The sequence below is a fragment of the Notechis scutatus genome, chromosome 2 (genome assembly GCF_049901735.1).
Source record: "Notechis scutatus isolate UNSWTSFEM ecotype Mainland chromosome 2, rNotScu1.2, whole genome shotgun sequence".
Taxonomy (NCBI): domain Eukaryota; kingdom Metazoa; phylum Chordata; class Lepidosauria; order Squamata; family Elapidae; genus Notechis; species Notechis scutatus.
Genome location: NC_142010.1, coordinates 139,042,875 through 139,053,790, shown reverse-complemented (window position 1 = coordinate 139,053,790; position 10,916 = coordinate 139,042,875).

The following is a 10,916-nucleotide window of genomic DNA, read 5'->3' as shown; positions in this document are numbered from 1 at the left end:
TCTAAGAAACACGCCTCTTTTGTCTTTTTGTTGGAAACGAATGGGAGATTAGTTTTGTCAAAATTGCTTGCTTATAAGGGATTTTAGAAATTAGAAAGAAGGTTGTAAGGAGGATCAAAAGCAGAATGAATCCACAGGACTTATAGCATCTTCAAGTGCTATATAAATGGTAGACCTTAGATACTGAAGAGATGCACTCTTGAAAGTACAGGAAGTAGTAGTTCTGTTCTGGTATTCAGCAGGTTCTGATGAGTTCTGGAGAACCGGTAGCGGAAATTTTGAGTAGTTCGGAGAACCAGCAAATACCACCTCTGACTGGTCCCGCCCCCATCTATTCTCTGCCTCCCGAGTCCCAGCTGATTGGCTGGGTCTTCTTTGGTTGCCCTGCACAGGAGAAGGGAGCTGGAAAGCAGGTTAGTGGGGTGGGGAGGGAATGGGGATTTTGCAGTAACCTTCCCCCAGGAGTGAGAGGGAATGGAGATTTTATAGTATCCTTCCCCTGCCATGCCCACCAAGCCATACCACACCCACCAAGCCACGCCCACAGAACCAGTAGTAAAAAAATTTAATCCCACTACTGGGGCACATGTGGAATTCTGTATCCAATTCTAGTTTCTATAGTACATAAAGGAATCTAAAGAACTGGAATGAGAAGAGTGAACGCAATGGTGTGGGGGCTTCATAAATTTTATAAACAACAGTGAAAGGAACTAGGTATGTTTAGCCTAAACAAGACCAGGCTAAACAGAAAATGATAGTGCAGGGGTGTCAAACTGGTGGTCCGCAGGCCAGATGCATCACGCGGAGGCCGTGCCCACCCCAGCTCTGCCAATGGGGAAAACGCCGCAAAACATACGTGACGGCAATGTGAGGCGGCGAGTTTGACACTCGTGTGATAGTGGTTTCTAATTCTCTGCAGATTTTCCTAGGGAAAAGATTTCAGGTCTGTACTCCATTGAGCCCCCAAAATAGGATCAGAACCATTCGGTGGAAGCTTTACAGAGAGTGATACAAACTTGAAATCAGGCCTGATTTCCTAACCATGGGAGCTATTTTCATGTCATCTCAGGCCAACGGCTGTCCAAACTTTCCTTCATCAAATGATGATACATCAAAGTGAGGAAAAACCTATGACTCCAGGAGGCAGCGAGTGGACCCTGCCTCCTGGAGTCCTGGGCTCTTCGTGACGGGATGTTTTCAAGCAAAATCTGGACAGCCATTGGCCTGAGATGGCATGGAAATTGTTGTCATGAGCCGGGGGGGTTGAACTAGAAGATCTCCCGGCTTCCTTGCAACCCTATAATTTTATAATCTATGATAAGATGCTAGACTCTAACTCACACCTGGCAGCTGGGCGTAGCATCTCCTAGTGACTTGCCCTCCCCTTCCTCTTCCTTGGCTGAGGTTTTAGAGGCCTCCTCCAAAGTCAAGCTTGTGGTGGTGGGTGGCTCCACGAAGGCTGAACTGTGCCAAGTGTAACTTGCCACAGGCCGACTCTTCACAACGCCTTGGGCTCCAGCCAGCCCTTTGATCTCCTGGAGTTTCAGTTTGGGGCTTTTTTGGTTTCTGGAAGGTTCCTCTCCCCCCCCCCCATTCTTTTAACAAGAGGCCTTCAATTCATCTGCATCTTTCTGCCAGTACAAACACAGAAGAGGAGGGGCAGAAGAGGAGCAATTGCAACCCTGGCTAAGCTGCAAGGGGGACACGTGCAAACGGTTACACTGTTTATGAAAAAAATTCCTAGCAATAGGGTTCTCTGAGGAAGTGCCCCCTTGCTCATGACGGCATCCATTCCTTGTTTACTAGGCCATGGCATTGCCAAGCCAGCTCTGTCAATAGCAGCTAATAATCTGAGGAAGGCGACAGGGCATGGATACTGCCACCACTCAGACCTTGCCCAGCTTCGAGTCGTCTTTGGGGCGAGAGGAGAAACTTGCTTTTCTGCTTTACGCTGCTTCCAGAAGTGTGATGGCTGCCCACGAGTGGTTCTAGTTCTCAGGGTTACTGCAAGCAGGTGTGCAAGTTGTGTACTGCACAAAGACAACATGACACAGGGATTGCCAAACGATGGGGATGGTGTTAGTGCCGCACTGCAAGGCACCAGGTTGGGGGCGGGGGCAGGGGTGGGATTCAAATTTTTTAACAACCGGTTCTGTGGGCATGGCTTAGTTGGTGGGCATGACTTGGTCATGTGACTGGCTGGGCGTGGCCAACTCAATATCACTCACATCGAGGCACGCATCTCCTCGCCTGGCCTCTCATCGCTGTGGGGATGCTGCAACAGTCATAAGTGTGAAAAACGGTCATGAGTCACTTTTTTCAGTGCCATTGTAACTTTGAATGGTCACTCCACACAAGCAAAGTACCAGCAAAGGAGGGGGGGAAAACTCCAGAGACGTTCCTGAGACAGGAAGTCTAGTCCTGCCAAGAATATAATAAGGGTTAACGGAGAGGCAGTTTCTGTAAGCAACACCAGAATGTTTCCTTCCTTCCTTCCTTACAGGATTAGGCAGTAATTTCTTCTAACAAGCGGTTCTCCAAACGGCTCAGAATGTTAACAACCGGTTCTAGAGAATAGATGTGAACTGGTAGAATCCCACCCCTGGGGGGGAAGGGGCCTAGCCAGTAACTGTTCCACACTTCTGAATATGTGCTGCAGAACAGCGGTTCTCAACCTGCATTCCGTGGACTCTTGGCGGATGTGTGTGATGCAGAGGTGGTATTCAGCAGGTTCTGACCAGTTCTGGAGAACCGGTAGCAGAAATATTGAATAGTTCAGAGAACCAGCAAACGCCACTTCTGACTGGCCCCACCCCCATCTATTCTCTGCCTCCCGAGTCCCAGCTGATTGGCTGGGTCTTCTTTTGTTGCCCTGCACAGGAAAACGGAGCTGGAAAGCAGGTTAGTGGGGTGGGGAGGAAATGGGACTTTGCAGTAACCTTCCCCCAGGAGTGGGGTTGAAATGGAGATTTTACAGTACTCTTCCCCTGCCATGCCCACCAAGCCACGCCCACCAAGCCACACCACGCCCACCAAGCCACGTCCACAGAACCGGTAGTAAGAAAGTTTGAATCCCACCACTGCCGTGATGTCATCACAGGAGGTCCGTGAAGGCTTGAAGAAATGTTATGATTTAAATCTTGAGTTCAGTCTTGGCATTCTGTGGCCACAAAAGGTATTCAAAGGGACTCTGTGGTAACGAAAAGGCTGAGCACCACTGCTGTAGAAGTAAAAAGGAGAATGAAGCATATGGAAATCGTTGCCGCCACGTGACATAACAAAGGTGCCTTACAGGTGAGCGGCAACCCTGCTTGTTCTGAATACAGGTAATCCTCGACCACAATTGACCCCAACATTGATGTTGCTAAGTGAAATATTTGTTAAGTGAGTTTGCCCCATTTTATGACTTTCCTTGCCACATTTGTTAAGTGAATCACTGCTGCAGCTATTAAGTTAGTAGCGAATCGTTGCATTTGTTCAGTTTGTAACATGGTTGTTAAGGGAATTTGGCTTCACCATCGACTTTGCTTGTCAGAAGGTCACAAATGCTGATCACGTGACCCGAGGACACTGCAATCGTCATAAATACGAACCATTTTCCAAGCATCTGAATTTTGATCAAGTGACCCTGCAACATTCATAAGTGTGAAAAACGGTCATGTCACATTTTTCAGCGCTTTTGTAACTTTGAACGGTCACTAAATGAACTGTTGTAAGTCAAGGACTACCTGTATTTTTTCGAAATAAAAACTCACCCTATTCCATTTACTGTATACTACTGAACAAGAACATCATAGTAGGGTGGATGGATTTCTCTCTGTATGTCCCACCCACTGTCTTCCTTCCCTGTTGCTCTTTTCTTGAGATAACAATAGTTGGAAGCATGCACACAACTGCTTTGCTCACCTTGCGCATGCAGCCTCTTTCTCTTTTACTTGGTTTTATGTCAACATTAGGAGCAAAATTCCAGGTGGACAATTATGGGAATCACAAGCCTACAAGCGGGGAGACTCCAACGTCCACGGGTGAATTCTGCTGATGCAACGGAACCGCACTCTCCCCTCTGACCACAACATCTTCTCTAAAGAGTTGAAAAACCCATTGAGTACATGGGCTCAAAGCAAGAAGGCTATTCTCCCAGTGTGGTCAAAGAAGCCACAAGCAGAGAAAATGAGAATCCAGCCATGGATGCCATGTTGTTTGCTTGCTTGCTTATACATATTAGAATTCTAGCTAGTAAAATGACCACTGACTAAGAGAAGCAAAAAAGCCTTTCTATATTAAACCCTGAAATTCTAGCACTTAGACTTGTATACCGCTTCATAGTGCTTGACAACCCTCTCTAAGCAGTTTACAAAGGTTAGCCTATTGCTCCCAACGATCTGGCCCGTCATTTTACCGACCTCGGAAGGATGGAAGGATGAGTTAACCTTGAGCCTAGTCAGGATCGAACTCCTGGCAGTGGGCAGTCAGCCTGCATTACTGGATTCTAACCACTGCGCCACCCGGGCTCTTAAGAAAGGAGGTTATACGTGTAGTGGACAATGGATGTACTTTTCAAGAAAATGGCTTTTTAAAATGATTTATGGAGAAGTATGTGTGTAAATCAGGGGTCTGGGGAGAGAGAAGGAAACAGAGGATGTGTATTACTGTTCTTGTCAAAGCCACTCCTCCAACCCAAACAGCAACAGTAATTAGGCTTAATGAAACAATCCCAACTTTGGAAATGCTCCATTCTTGTGCTTAAGCAAATTGTCACTGTACAGAGGAAGAAAAAAAAAAAGATAGATTAAAGATAATAAAGATGGTGCAGCCAAAGGATAATAATGTCAACTGGATTTCCTGTGAAATTACTATAATCAACTGTGCACATTCTGTTTATTAAAAGTCTCTCTGGAAACATCTTAAGATTATATATATAAAATATGTGTGCGGGTGTGTGTGTGTGTGAGAGAGAGAGAAATTTATCATGTACATATGAATGTTTAAATACATTTCCCTAAACAAGTTTCAGTAGGTTGGGACTGTGCAATATTTAGCTTTGTGTAATCTAGTGGATAACCACGATCAATTTCACGCAGATCTTCATACCATTTAAAATCATCTGCTAACATTTCCAATGCATCATCAATATTTGAGAGCTGATTTTTTTTGTTTGTTTGTTCGTTTCACTTTGGTTTATTTGAAACTGAAGCAAAACTGGTATTTCTTCACAATCCCAGATCTTTGGGGAGCTTGGTGCAATTTGTGTTCTTATTGGCAAGATATTTGGTTTCACTTTCCTTCCTGCCTTTGAACTTCTGTCTTCAATTCTTGATGAAGGCGTGGTTCTTTTTCCCCCCCATTCCAGTACAGGTAGTCCTCAACGTACGGCCACAATTGGGACCAGAATTTCCATGGCTAAGCAAGGTGATTGTTAAGTGAATCACACACACTTTAAAACTGTATTTTTTTTTGGGGGGGGGGGTCATGGTTATTAAGTTGTTAAGTGAATCATCTGGTAATTAAGCAAATCCTGTTTCTACCATTGACTTTGCTTGTCAGGAGCTGGCTAGAAAAGTCACCAATGGCAATCACCTGTACCTGGTGATACTGCAACCGTAATAAATAAAACTAGTCCTCGACCTACGACCACAATGGAGCCCAAAATTGCTGTTGTTAAGTGAGACATTTGTTAAGTGAGTTTTGGCCCATTTTACGACCTTTCTTGCCACAATTGTTAAGTGAATCACTGCAGTTGTTAAATTAGTAATCTGGTTGGTAAAGGAACCTGGCTTCCCCACTGACCTTGCTTGTCAGAAGGTCGCAAAAGGGGACCACGTGACCTTGGGAGACACAGCAACCATCATAAGCATGGACCAGGTGCCAAGCATCGGAATTTTGGGGATGCTGGGAAGTCGGTAACTGTGAAAAACAGTCATAAGTCATTTGTCTGACATGGTGTAGGTCTGTGGTGGCGAACCTATGGCACACGTGCCAGAAGTGGCACACAGAGGCACTTCTGCCATCACGCAAGCCATCACCTGGAACGGATCCATTGCGCAGGCACACACGCCTCCCGCCAGCCAGCTGATTGTCGGGAATCTGCCGTGCATGCACGGGGGGAAGGGAGCAGGGGGGGCCGCACACACATGCACAGAGGTACATGGCGTGCAGGGGTGTCGCGTGCGCATGGGCAGAGGCGTGCGGTGTGTGCAGGGTGTTTCGCGTCCATGCGCAAGGGGGCAGGGAGTGTCGCACGTGCATTGCATTATGGGCGCACTTTCGGCACGCAACAACAAAAAGGTTAGCCATCACTGGTATAGGTTGTCCTGCTTGAGCAGAGGGCTGGACTAGACCAGTGGTTGCCAACCAGTGGGCCGGGGACCACTGGTGGTCTGCGAGAACATTTTGGTGGTCCGCAGAGAAATGTCACCCCCAAAGCACCCCCCCCAAAGCAATTAATCCAGGCTGCGCGGGAACACAAGGCTGCGCCGACCTCATGGCCCGTGGGAACACAAGGCTTGCGTCGCTTGCATTGCGAACAACACGAGGTAGTGAGGTGGGTGGGGGGAACTTGCCCCACTTGCCCCACATGCCTCGCCTGACCACCGGGCTGCTTTTTTCCGCTTTTTTCTTCTTCTGCTTTTGGCTGCACGCAAGGAAAACAGCAAAAGTCTTTCTTTCTCTCCCCCAAACTCCGCCAGAAATGAGTCTTTGGGACCCTGCAAGACATCCTGCTCCAAGAGGCTGCGCCAGCAAAGACTCATTTCTGGCAGAGTTTGGGGGAGAGAAAGAGAGACTTCTGCTGCTTGTGATGCTTTCCTGACATGAAGCCAAAAGTCTCTCTCTCTCTCTCCCCCCCTGAGAACGGAACTGGAGACGATATCCTGTGATCCCAAATAAAGAATCATCGATCGGTAGGAAAACAGGGTGGGGGATTTTCCTGCAGACTTTTGGGGGGGGGCATTTTCCCAGGGTCTCTGGTCCGTGGGATTTAAAATTATGAGTTTGGTGGTCCCTGAGGTCCAAAAGGTTGGTGACCCCTGGACTAGAAGACCTCCAAGGTCCCTTCCAGATTCTATTCTATTCTATTCTATTCTATTCTATTCTATTCTATTCTATTCTATTCTATTCTATTCTATTCTATTCTTTTATTGTGTGGCACAACAGATGTAAAGAAAGGAGGGAAGGGCTTCCGTCATATGGTTAGGGACGCTATTTTGACCTCCACCCTGCAGATATCTCTGAGGTTAATACAACCATGGAAAGAAGCAGCCCTTTCGGTGCTTTCTGTCTCTAACGCAGCTCTCGTCCTCTCATTTTTAAAAAAGGAGGGGAGAGTTGTAATTCCAACTACCGTATTTGCCGGCGTATAAGACGACTGGGCGTATAAGACGAGCCCCCAACATTTCCACTCAAAATATAGTTTTTGTTATATACTCGCAGTATAAGACGACCCCCCACTTGGAGGCATGCTTTTCAAGGCAAAAAAGTCGTCTCATACGCCGGCAAATACGGTAAGTTGTAACACTTGGGGTATTCTGGATATAATTCTTGATTGACACCCCCAACCCCTTTCCCCCAAACTTACAAAGCCACCAAAATGCTTTAGAGAGGCAGCTTCACCTTTCTCAGGCTGGCACTCAATTCCTCTCCCTTTCTTTGTGACAGCCCCGCGTGCGTGCCATCGGGACTCCAAGGGTGGGGATGGACAGCTGCCAACTCTCTCTCTCTCTCTCTCTCTGTGTGTGTGTGTGTGTGTGTGTGGTGTGGAGGGTAATTCCGGCTATCTCTGGCCTCCGCTCGGTTTTAAAGTCGCTTGGCCGGTTCCCAAGTCGCAGCGCGCGCTGGCCGGGAGACGCGGCGCCGGGTGGAAGCTCGGTGCAGGGGAGGCAGATCTTTCTCTCTTAAGCGGGGAGGGGAGGAGGGGACAAGAGGAGGGACGGGACGGGACAGGGGGCGGGAGGAGGGCGCTCGCCTTCTTCCACCGCCCACCGGACCCTTTCTTCCCAAGGGGACCCTGGAAAGCAGCTCGGGAGCCGGGTGGTCCTGCCCAGCGGGTCCCATCAGGAACTTCCTGAGGACACCCCCGCCCCAAGCACAGCCCTCCCGGTCTTTCAAAGAGGAGGGAGAAGCAGGAGGAGCAAATTGCCGCCCCGCCCCGCTGCCCAGAAGGAGGGCGCCACAGTCCACCCCCACCACCTTTCCCCCCACTCCCCGGGCCATTACGCGGCTCGGGGCTGGCTGGCGGCGGCCCGCCAGAGACCCTCCCGCTCCACCCCCACCCCACCTCCAGATTGGCCTCCGCAAGCGCCCGAGCCGGGCGGAGGGTGGGTGGGTGGGTGGGAGGAGGAGGAGGAAGAGAGACTTTGGCTGGGCTTGAAGGGGCTTCGCAAGTTGCGGAGCTCCGCCCCGTCGCTCTTGCACCGGTGACAATGTATTTACCGGCGTATAAGACGACCCCCCACTTGGAGGCATGTTTTTAGGGCAAAAAAGTCGTCTTATACGCCGGCAAATACGGTATTTTAAGAAATGGGTTTGAAGCCTAGAAAACCACTTTGAAAGTTTTCGTTTAAAAAGCAGGATGGTAAGTTAATTAATGGTCTCAGCAAATGTAACTGAGCCATGAAGCCATTTAAGCAAAACAAACCAGGATGTCTTCTGCCTAAAAATTACATTCTCAATTTTCTAACTCACATGTTAAGCGATTTGGAGACTTCCTTTGTCCTGAAATGAATAGTGTTGCTTTCTAATGCTTATAGCAAAATTAATTGATCTATTTGAGGCACCGCAGGGTGTAGTTTTAAAAAAAAATATCGAGATGGCAGTCGTGACATTGTGATCAAAGCTCAGCCCATTTGTTATGTGTGTCATGATGCACGCAAAAATCACAGACCTGGTTGCATTGGACCACCGCCCCATTGTGGCCGCCATCTTGTAATGGTATTTGGGAGACAAGGGGCAGAGATGCTGCCTAAGGAATGGCCAGGTAAGAGGAGGCAGAGCCTGCAGCTGCATAATGGGCAAGGAGAGAGGCTCAGAAATTCCCAGGCTGCAAAGGAGGAGGCGGGGGATTTGTTCTTTCAGACCTGCAAAATTCTGTTAATGTAGCCTTACAATAAAGTAGACTTAGCTCATCGACTTGTCTTTCCTCCCTGCTCAACCTGGGCAATTGGACACATGCTGACACCAAAAATCAGTACAGCTCCCCTGACTTGATGGACAGATTAGGGATTAGCAGCACAGATGGCATTTTCTTTGCAGATACATTTTACTGCCAGCTTAAGCACAGGTGGGTAGCAGTTTAACTGAACTTGGGGAAAGACCCACAAAAACAAAAAAGTTGTGAGGGGCCAATTACAACATCTAGTCCACCCCTACGTTTAGTTCAAGAATAAAACAATCCCAAAGTTTTGGCTAGGGAACCTTGGTTTGAACATATTCAATGTCAGGAGGCCCACTGCTTTCTTGGTTCAGTACAGATAGTCTTTGACTTAGTCCTTGACAACCAGTGATGGTATTCAAACTGTTTTTATTACCGGTTCTGTGGGTGTGGCTTGGTGGATGTGGCTTGGTGGGCATGCAGGGAAAGGATACTGTAATATCCCCATTTCCACCCCCACCCCACTAACCTGCTTTCCAGCTCTGTTCTCCTGTGCAGGACAACAAAAGAAGACCCAGCCAATCAGCTGGGACTCGGGAGGCAGCGAAGAGATGGGGGCGGGGCCAGTCAGAGGGAGTATTTGCCGGTTCTCTGAACTATTCAAAATTTCCGCTACCGGTTCACCAGAACCTGTGTGATAGCCGTGGCACAAAAGCAACAAAGTCACAAAAGTAGGTAAAGTCCTTTTAATATTTCCAACTTGGCCCCCAATGTCCAGTTATCATCGGCTGGAGAAAAAAACTCTCCCAAGAACAGTTTTTAAAGGGAAGAAATTCAGTCCGAACCCAAAATACATATAGATTATAAATAAAAACCAACACAAACCACCCTGCAGCAATTAACGAGACAGGGCAGGATAAGGAATTGCAGACTTCAAAAGATAACGAAATACACACAGTTGGGAGGATGCCAGAACCCAGATAAGACTTGACAAACAAAAATAATTCACGCTTTGCTTCCAGCAAGGTGCTGTGCACAAATGCCCTTTTTAAATCCTGTTTTCCCAGCTGCAGCTTATGAAGGGAATCAGGGCCCTTTTCTCCCCTGTAACCCACATAACTCATATTGCTCCCTTCTCCGTTCCTCCCTGTGTGCCCTAGGATGAAGAGGGGATGGCCCTGAGTCTTCCTCTGAATGCCATGCCGGACTGTGCCCTTCCCCAATTTCTTCCACAGCCACCGGAGCCACACTCACACTCCCTGTCAGTTGCTCGACCTCCCCCTTGGAATCAGATTCCAACAGGGGCATGACACTGTCAGAACTGGCTGAATACCACCTCTGCTTACAACCCTTCATTTAGCAATTGTTGGAAGTTACAGCAGCATTGAAAAAAGTGACTTATGACTGGTCCTTGCATTTACAACTGGCAGAGTACCTCCGCGGTCACGTGGTCAAATGTTGCTGTTTGGCTACGGGCATGTATTTATGAAGGTTGCTACATCCCAAGGTCATGTGATCACCATTTGCAAACTTCCTAGCCGGCTTCTGATAAGGAAAGTCAATGAGGATTCACTTAACAACCATAGCAAAAAAGGTTGTAAAATCAGGTGCGACTCACTTGACAATTCTGGTCCCAACTGTGCAAAGATCTTAAGAATTCATTGCCTGGACTTCGCTGTGGGATGCTACCAGTTGAAGAAGAAGAACCCCTATTTTAGAGAAGGATTTGTCAAGGTCTACCTGGAATCAGGTCCTTGTCAAGCTGCTCTTCCTATTAGAAAGTTTACATTCAGTTGGAATCTGCCTTCTTATAACTTATATATATAAGTTA